This window comes from Chiloscyllium punctatum, chromosome 36, assembly GCF_047496795.1.
Source record: "Chiloscyllium punctatum isolate Juve2018m chromosome 36, sChiPun1.3, whole genome shotgun sequence".
NCBI classification, from domain to species: domain Eukaryota; kingdom Metazoa; phylum Chordata; class Chondrichthyes; order Orectolobiformes; family Hemiscylliidae; genus Chiloscyllium; species Chiloscyllium punctatum.
Genome location: NC_092774.1, coordinates 61,959,062 through 61,968,236, shown reverse-complemented (window position 1 = coordinate 61,968,236; position 9,175 = coordinate 61,959,062). Strand labels below are relative to the sequence as shown.

Here is a 9,175-nt window from a genome sequence, read left to right as displayed (position 1 = left end):
ACCTTTACTGAGCCTCTCACTCGACTTGAATGCCACATCTCCCCTCGATATTCTGGATCCAATCCTTGTCATTCTGAAGCCATATCTCTGTAAGGAGTCTCAGATCATAATTATTCTCTTCAATGTGTGCAGTCAATTAATTCGCTTTTTTTACAATGCAGCTTTTAGTTTTATTTTTTGTGATGGTGAGAATCCAGTTTTGATTGCTAGTACATTTATTCTCCTTGTCCCTTTCTCTCATTCTCTGGTGTTTGGTTTCCACATCACTACATTGCTCACTGCTCTTGATTTCGATTGGCTATGCTAAATTGCCTAGTGTCCAGGGATGTGCAGGTTAGGTGGGTTGACCATGGGAAACGCAGGGTTATCGTTTCAAAGTAATAGAAGGAGTAGGCCATTTGGCCCATCGACCCTGCTCCGCCATTCATTACAATCATGGCGGATCGATCAATAGTCTCAGCTCCTCCTAATTGCATTATCCCAACTTCCCTTAATTCCCTTACCACGCAAAAAAAAAACCCATCCAACAGTGTCTTAATGAAGCTGCCTCGACTGCTTCTTTGAGCACAGAATTCCATTAATTTACCATTAACCGCATAGGTCCTGCCCTGAGTTGCCTCATCAAAATGCAACAGCTCATATTTGTCTAAATTAAACTCCATCCACTACTCCTTGGCCCATTGGCTCATCTGATCAATTATAATTTATATTAAACTTTCTTTCCTACCTTACTCCCTAAAAGCTGAAAATCTCCATCCCACACTCTCACCCTCCATTCTCACTTTGTTGAATCTAATCACGGATGTCCTCATCCTGAAGGGTTTGATTCATGCTGATTAACAGGCCCACATTCAAGGGAGATCTAACTGAAACGTACAGAACATTGAACGGCCTGGATAGAGTGGACATTGGGAAGATGTTTTCATTGGGAAGAGAGACTAATACCCATGGGCATAGCCTTAGCATAAAGAGAGAATGGAGATTAGGAGAAACTTCTTTAGCCAGAGAGTGGTGAATCTATGGAATTCATTGTCACAGAAAACTGTGGAGGCCAGGTCACTGCGTATGTTGAACATTGAGGTAGAGATGTACAGCATAGAAACAGACTGTTTGGTCCAACTTGTCCATGCTGACCAACTATCACAACCCAATCTAGTCCCACCTGACAGCACACGGCCCCATATCCCTCCAAACCCTTCCTATTCATACATCTACCCAAATGCCTTTTAAATGTTGCAATCGTACTAGCCTTCAACACTTCCTCTGGCAGATCATTCAATAAACGTACCATTCTCTGCGTGAAAAAGTTGCCCCTTAGATCTCTTTTGTATCTTTCCCCTCTAACGTGAAACCCATGCCCTCTCCTTCTGGACACCCCCACCCCAGGAAACGACTTTGTTTATTAATCCTATCCATGCCCCTCATGATTTTATACACGTACAGTTACGACGTTCAAAAGACATTTGGATAAGTACATGAATACGAAAGGTTGGAAGGGTTATGGGACAAACACTGGTAGGTGGGACGAGTTTAGTTTGAGAACATACTCAGCATGGACTCGTTGGATGAAGGGTCTGTTCAGTACTGTCTGACTCTGTGACTGATCTGTACTGGTCTTAAAAGCATTTTCTTACCTCCCCCGATAAGCATCCACTTCTTTGGTGTTCAAAACTCAGATGAACTTAGCCTTGAATATGTTCAATGACCCCACTTCTGAACTCAATTCCTCTTGGTAATATACCACTTGCCTTGCTCATTGCCTGCTGCATCTGCCCGACAGCTGGCATTGACTGGTGTGGAGGGACTCTGAGACCCCTTAGTACATCCATACATCATTCCTGATGAAGGACTTGTGCCCGAAACGTTCCCTGTCCTGTTCCTCAGATGCTGCCTGACCTGTTGTGCTTTTCCAGTGCCACATTTTTCGACTTTCACCTCTAGTCCTCACTTTCTCCACATTCCAATATATAATCATTTTAACAATGCACTGCTTTTTTTTAAACAGCAAAGGCTATAACTTCACATTGCGGAACTGCACTTGCCATGTGTTTGCCAATTGAGACACAGACCTGGACCAACTTCGGGAAGAGGCAAAAGACTGAGTTCTGAACAAAAACCGTAGCACACTCAAAACGTCGGCTCTGTTTCCCTTTCCACGGATGCTGCTCGACCCGTTGTCTTTCTGCAGTATTCGCTGTGTTTGTTCGACACAAATGCTGCTTTCCATGAAAGAACTTCAATCCCTGTCCTCTGGTAACTGACCCTAGTCAGTGGCAATAGGTTCTTCTGATCATTAACCTGCCCATTCACACCACGTCTTCTCCCATCATTGCCAACAGCCCCTGGAAATCTCCAGTTCACCTTCTTTGCTCCAAAGAGAACATTCCCAAACTTGGGATTGGAAATTGCTCATCCCTGGACATGATGCAAATGTTACAATGGGGAAGAGGTTTTGTCAAAATATCGTCAGTTAGCAGGTGGAAAAATGTTCAGGAAGTAAAACACAAATCCCAGTCTCCAGCTTTGTGAATCTTTCGAAACTCTTTGGGAAGTGGAATTAGAGGAGAATGAAGGATGAACTGACGGACTGAGCAGAGACAGTCCAGACACCGTCCCCTTGTTTCAGAGACCGGGGGATTGACTCTGATATTCTCGGGACCTGAACTGACCCGAGACATTGAAAGAATTCTCTGCACATCAGGAATTCAAACCCCTTCTCGGCTCGGCGCCAATGAGAAAATTCAGGAAGAGGCAAAACACTGAAAGGCTCGGAGGGCGATGGCCCCGGTGGTGGAGAGCTCGTTCCTCGTGACATGGATGTACCTGCAGATGGTGGGATCAGGCTGTCCCCATGTCTCCAGAATGAATGTCCAAGGCTTTATTATGGAAAGTAAAACTGATAGAAGACAATGGTAATTTTGGGCGGGGCGGGTTGAATTATGAATTGATTAGTAGGTTCCTCAAAGACACTGTGCAAGCAGCTCTTGCACCTGTCTCTGTGGCGCAATTGGTCAGCGCGTTCGGCTGTTAACCGAAAGGTTGGTGGTTCGAGACCACCCAGGGACGGCGTGTTCCTTGTTCTCGCTCCTACCGCTTTCTTGCCTGCGAAAGTGCACGTTTTTAATGGTGTCAGGAAAATGTTTCCCAAACGGAAATCTGTTCCACTGAGGCAGCACAAAGGGGTTTCTGAATTGATTGAATTTCTAACATAAATGACTGCGGATGCTGAGAATCCGAGACAGAAAGCGAAACTGCTGGAGAAACACAGCAGTTTTGGCTGGACCTGGATGAGGAAAAAAACGAGTTCTGAAATGTTGTCTCTGATTCTCTTTCCACAGATGCTGCCTGACCTGCAATTTCTGTTTTTGTTTTTAACTGAACGCCCATTTCATCTACCGGGATGAAACACGCAGACTCGCCATTTGCAGATATTTAACCCTTTCGAAACCTGAGAAGTGATTGAATTCAAACAAACTCTGCAAGGATTCACTTTTTCTCAGCTCCACAGGCAGAGAGACCTGGGAAATGAAGCTGTCAGTGTGGTTCTGTATTGGTGGGCCGAGTGGTGAATGCGATGGACATGAAATCCATTGCGGTTTCCCCACGCAGGTGTGAACCCTGCCGACTACAGTTGAGAAACGACGTCAAAAAGAAAGGGAGATTGCTCCACGGTTTTTTTAAAGATGCAAATCATTGGAGGGGTTGAAGTATTTCAGTTACACTGGGACTGCTCGGGAATCTGTAGCCCACTGCCTGTCAGGGTGGAACAAGCAGATACCCACAGAGCTGCTATTGAGGCAATGAGCCAAGAGTTTGGAAATGAGATCGAACAGTGAGGGGCGTGAAGTCGTAATCGAAGTTAAGCAGGCACCTGAGGACAAAGGTGTTTTATTTGCCAGTGAAACATATTGCTTCACAAAGTTGGGATTATGGAAGGGAAGCAGTGACGGTGATTATCTTTGGCTGTTCCTCTTGTGAATGTTCCCATTGCTGCGCATGTCCGTGTTAACGTCAGAACTCTGCAGCATGGCGGCGTCAGGTCCGCACAGTGCCGGGGGCGCAATGGATGACGCATCTGACTCCACCTACCTGTTTGAAATGCAGCTCGCAGCTTCTTCACATACCCCAATTAATCTTTCTCATTGTCCTGAAGCCGGCATACGGTTTGAATTCCTGATCTGCGGGAATGAGACTCTTTTCACTGTGTCGCGTCAGTAAGTGTCCCTGAGAACATCAGAGTCAAGTCACCGCGCTGTCAGAGGAGGGGAAGCTGAAAAAGTCCCACACGCTGCTCATGGGCACATTTCACTTTCCCCAACTCACCGCCCCAACACTGCGGCTCTTGGGAGTGGAAAGGGAACAAACTCCAAAACCCAGTCTCAGCTTTATAAATCTTCAGGAAATAAGAAAACTGTACATCCCTTCGGGTCTTCCATCCTGGGCTGACAGCGTTGATTTTAAATGGCTGTCCAGTCAGTGCCGATTCGTTTTGGCTAAAAAAAATCTTCCTTTTCTCATCATAGCATTTCTTGCTACAGAGAACTGTGCGGCAGAGTTCATGTATATATTTCCTTGTATGGTATTTTGTAAATAACATTCGTTTGCTGCTTGTTTGTATCGGGTATTTCAGGTTCATTAGAGGCTGTTTAAGTGTGTTGGGCGGTTTGTGGGCTACCATGATGCTGAGAGGGTTGAGTTGTCTGGACATCATTTCCCAGATGTCTTTAATGTAAAGTAATGTGGCGTGGGTTTCTGCAGACGTTGTGTCTGCTTGTGTCAGTTTGTTGATGTGAAATCGGCACACTGGGTTTATTGGGTAGGCAAAAGTGAGGACTGCAGATGCTGGAAACCAGAGTTTAGATCAGAGTGGTGCTGGAAAAGCACAGCAGGTCAGACAGCTTCCGAGGAGCAGGAAAGTCGATGTTTCGGGCAAAAGCCCTTCATCAGGAATAGAGGCAGGACACCTCCAGGGTGGAGAGATAAATTGGGGGTGGGGTGTGCTGGGCCGAAGGTAGCAAAAAGTACAATAGGTGAATGGGGGTGGGGTTGGAGGTGAGAGATCAGAGAGGAGGGTGGAGCGGATAGCTGGGGAGGGAGATTGGCAGGGAGGACAGGTCATGAGGACAGCGCTTAGCTGGAAGGTTGGAACTGAGGTAAGGTGGGGGGAGGGGAAATGAGGAAACTGGTGCAGACCACATTGATGCTCTGGGGATGAATGTATCCGAGGCAGAAGTTGGGACGTTCTTCCTCAAGGCATCGGGTGGGGAGGGAGGGGCGATGGAGGAGGCCCAGGACATGCATGTCCCTGGCAGAGTGGGAAGGGGAGGTTGAAATGTTGGGCCGCAGGGCGCTGGGGTTGATTGTTGCGGATGTCCTGGAGATGTTCCCTCAAACGCTGTGACTTGACTCTGCAGCGGGGCTCCAGTCTCCCCAATGTAGAAGAGACCGCATCGGGAGCAATGGATACACGAAATGACATTGGTGTTAGCCTTCCAACTTCGTGACCCGGGTTCGCCTTCCGGGCAGGGAAGCAATTTTCAGGAGAGCTGTCAAATTTTGCCTCTGTCTCCCTGGTTGTCTAGTGGTTAGGATTCGGCGCTTTCACCGCCGCGGCCCGGGTTCAATTCCCGGTCAGGGAAACAATTTTCAGTGTGTTGCTTGGCTATCCATTCTCCTTAAAAGCGCTGTGCAGTTACTGGGTGCTGCACTGCATCGTGTTTCGTTGAAATAGTGCCCTCGTTCAGATTTGTTTGTATGTGTAGGGATGATTACTTCTGTAGCTAAGTACTTGGTTCGCGTGCGCTGTTTTCCTGTAGATGCTGTTTTGAATTTATCATTGATTGTTCGGTCTACTGTGACATCCAGAAATGGCACTTTGTTGTTGTTCTCCTCTTTTATGAATTTTATGCCAGTAAGGACATTGTTGATGGTGTTGTAGGTTTCCTCTAATTTGTTTCATTTTTTGATGACAGAAGTGTTTCATGGGCGTTTCGTTGATTTGTTTGTAGGGCTTGTTACTGAATATGAAGTGGGTGGTAAGGCACACTTCCATGAGGTTGACAGTGTTATCTTTGCTGCTGAAGTTGGTTCTGTGTTTTCGTCTTTAGTTCTTCGAGTAGTGTCTTCAGTTTTCTTTGGCCACGTTGATGTTAATGGATGTGAACAGGGCTGTTATGTCAAAGGACAACATTATTCCATCCTCTTCTATCTTCGTGTCTTTGGTGTTCAGGAATTCTTAGATGGAGTAAATGGAGTGGCATGAATCTTCGACTTGGTGTTTTAGTCCTTAGTGGAGGCCTTTGACTAGTCTGTATACTGGTGCTCCAAGTAGTGAGACTATGGCCTGAGGGGGGCTTCTGGTTTGAAAAGGAGGAGAACAACAATAAACTGCCATTCTTAGATGTCACAGTAGAGCGAACAGTCAATGGGGAACTTCAAACTAGCATCTACATAAAAACAACACACACAAACCAAATACTTAACCACAGAAGCAATCATCCCAACACCCACAAACGAAGCTGCATCAGGACATTATTTCAACGAGCCACTACACATTGCAGCACAGAGAAACTACGAAGACCACAAGAGAAATACGTATATAGTGTATTTAAGGAGAACGCGTCCCCAATAAACCCATTCCGCCGATTTCTCACTGATGCTTCCAAGCTCACTCTCAAAAATTCGGTTTGTCCCTCCATTCTTTCCTGTTTGTTTTTTGTGGGTTTTGAAAGCGTTCCCAATCCTCTGACTGAGTATTGGAGTTGGGAAGGTAAAAACAATGACTGCAGATGCTGGAAACCAGATGCTGGATTAGTGGTGCTGGAAGAGCACAGCAGTTCAGGCAGCATCCAAGGAGCTTCGAAATCGACGTTCCAGGCAAAAGCCCTTCGTCAGGAATAAAGGCAGTGAGCCTGAAGCATGGAGAGATAAGCTTATCTCTCCATGCTTCAGGCTCACTGCCTTTATTCCTGACGAAGGGCTTTTGCCTGAAACGTCGATTTCGAAGCTGCTTGAATGCTGCCTGAATTGGAGTTGGGAAGTTATGTTGTGGCTGTACAGGACATTGGTGAGACCACTTTTAGAATATTGTTGTGCAATTCTGGTGTTCCTCCAATCAGAAGGATATTGTGAAATTTGAAAGGGTTCTGAAGCACCAATGGGTCCACAGAGGGGAAGAGGCCCTTCTGCTGCCCTGAGTGTGGGAAGGCCTTCAGTGATTCCTCTGCCCTGCTGACGCACCAGTTGGTCCACACCAGGGAAGGCTGTTCTCCGGCCCCAAGTGCGAGATGGCCTTCAGCAGTTATTCCCACCTGTTGAGACACCAGTGGGTCCACACTGAGAGGCCGTTCTTCTGCCCCAACTGCAGGAGGGGCATTGCTCTTTCCTCCGACGTACTGGCCCATTGGTGTGTCCAAATGGTAGAGAGGTCGTTCAGTTGCCTATGTGGAGGAAGGACTTCAGCAATTCCTCGTCCCTGCTGAGGCACCAGTCTATCCACACCGCGGAGAAGCCCTTCTCCTGCCCCGAATGTGGGAAGGTCTTTACCTGCTCCTCCACACTGCTGAATCTCCAGCTGGACCACACGGGGGTTTGGGGGTGGGGTGGGGGGTGGGGAGAGTGGCGGAGGAGGGGAGGCCATTCTGCTGCCCTAAGTGTGGGAAAGCCTTCAGCAATTCCTTTGCCCTACTGAAGCACCAATGTGCCCACACCTGGGAGATGCCCTCCAGCTGGACCGAGTGTGGGAAGAGGTTCATGTTTTCCTACAACTTGCGGAAGCACCAGCGGGGGCACCAGCGCTCCCAGCAATCAGATCCTACCAGTGATGATGCCTTCAGTCACCTCCCAGGTCTGAACCTCCTGCCAGTTCTGACAGTGGGTGCAGTGGGAGAGTAGGTGGGCTGTTTTAGTCTTCTGCTGGACTGCCTTTGCCTTCCCGACACCCCACAATCACAACTCCATGATGGCTCAGGGTTAGCACTGCTGCCTCATGGCACCAGGAACCCAGGAATAATTCCACCCTTGGGAGTCTGTGTGCAAGTTAAGGAGGGTAGGAAAATGGATCTGAGTGGGTTAGTTTTCGGAAGATCAGTGCAGATGTGTTCGGCTGAAGGACCTGTTTCCACATTGTGGGGGTTCTATGATTCTGTGAGCTTTGCCTTCAGTGGACACTGTTGCTCATTGAGCCCGGGACTGCACATTGCTAATGAAATGAACCAGAGAAACCTAAGACCGCAAGACCATCGGAGAAGAAGTTTGGCCGACTCTGCCATTCGTTAGTAACAAAAGTATTGGATGAGATTAGCTACAGTGTGGAAACAGGCCATTCATTCCAACAAGTCCACATCGACCCTCCGAAGTGTAAACCATCCAGACACATTTCCCTCTGACTAATGTACCTAACTCTATGGGCAATTAAGCATGGCCCATCCACATGACCTGCACATCTTTGGTTTATGGAAGAAAACAGGACCACCCAGAGAAAACTCACTCAGACATTGGGGGAAAGTGCAAAGTCCTCACAGACAGCCACCCAAGGCTGGAATCAAATCTGGGTCCCCAGCACTGTGAGGCTGCAGTGGTAATCACTGAGCCACTACATATTGCAACCCGAAGTTGGCAAGCCGGGAGAATACAGCAAGCCAGGCAGCACCAGGATGTGGAGTAGTCAGCGTTTTGGGTATAAACCCTTCTTCATGACTGAAAGAGTGACTTATCTATGAGAAAAGATTTACATGAATGTTGCTGGGGGTTGGAGGGCTTGAGCTGCAGGGAGCGGAAGAATAGCATGGGGTTGTTTTCACTGGAGCATCGGAGGCAGAGAAGTGACCTAATAGCGGTTATAAAATCATGAGGGGCATGGACAGTGTAATAGACAATGTCCTTTCCTTGGGTAGGGGAGTCCAGAACTAGAGGGCATAAGTTTAGGGTAAGAGGCGAAACAAATTAAAAGGACAACTTCTTCATGCAGAGGGTGGTACATATATGAAATGAGCTGCCAGAGTATATGGGTCAGGTGCTGTCAAATGGGACTAGATTAATATAGGATATCAGGTCAGCATGGACAAGTTGGACCGAAGGGTCTGTTTCCATGCTGTACGTGTCTCTGACTACTAGTCCTGATGTAAGTTTAAAATAGAGTCCAAGTAACTTTGAATAGTTCAATCTTGTTGAGCTC

At 47.3% G+C, this 9,175-nt stretch overlaps 2 non-coding genes across 2 annotated transcripts; both read left to right on the top strand.

The window, feature by feature from the left end:
• Positions 1 to 2,992: 2,992 nt before the first annotated feature.
• On the top strand, positions 2,993 to 3,066 carry trnan-guu (transfer RNA asparagine (anticodon GUU)). The gene has a single exon. It is a non-coding gene; the product is annotated as a tRNA-Asn (tRNA).
• A 2,501-nt stretch (positions 3,067 to 5,567) lies between these two features.
• On the top strand, positions 5,568 to 5,639 carry trnae-uuc (transfer RNA glutamic acid (anticodon UUC)). The gene has a single exon. It is a non-coding gene; the product is annotated as a tRNA-Glu (tRNA).
• Positions 5,640 to 9,175: the final 3,536 nt, after the last annotated feature.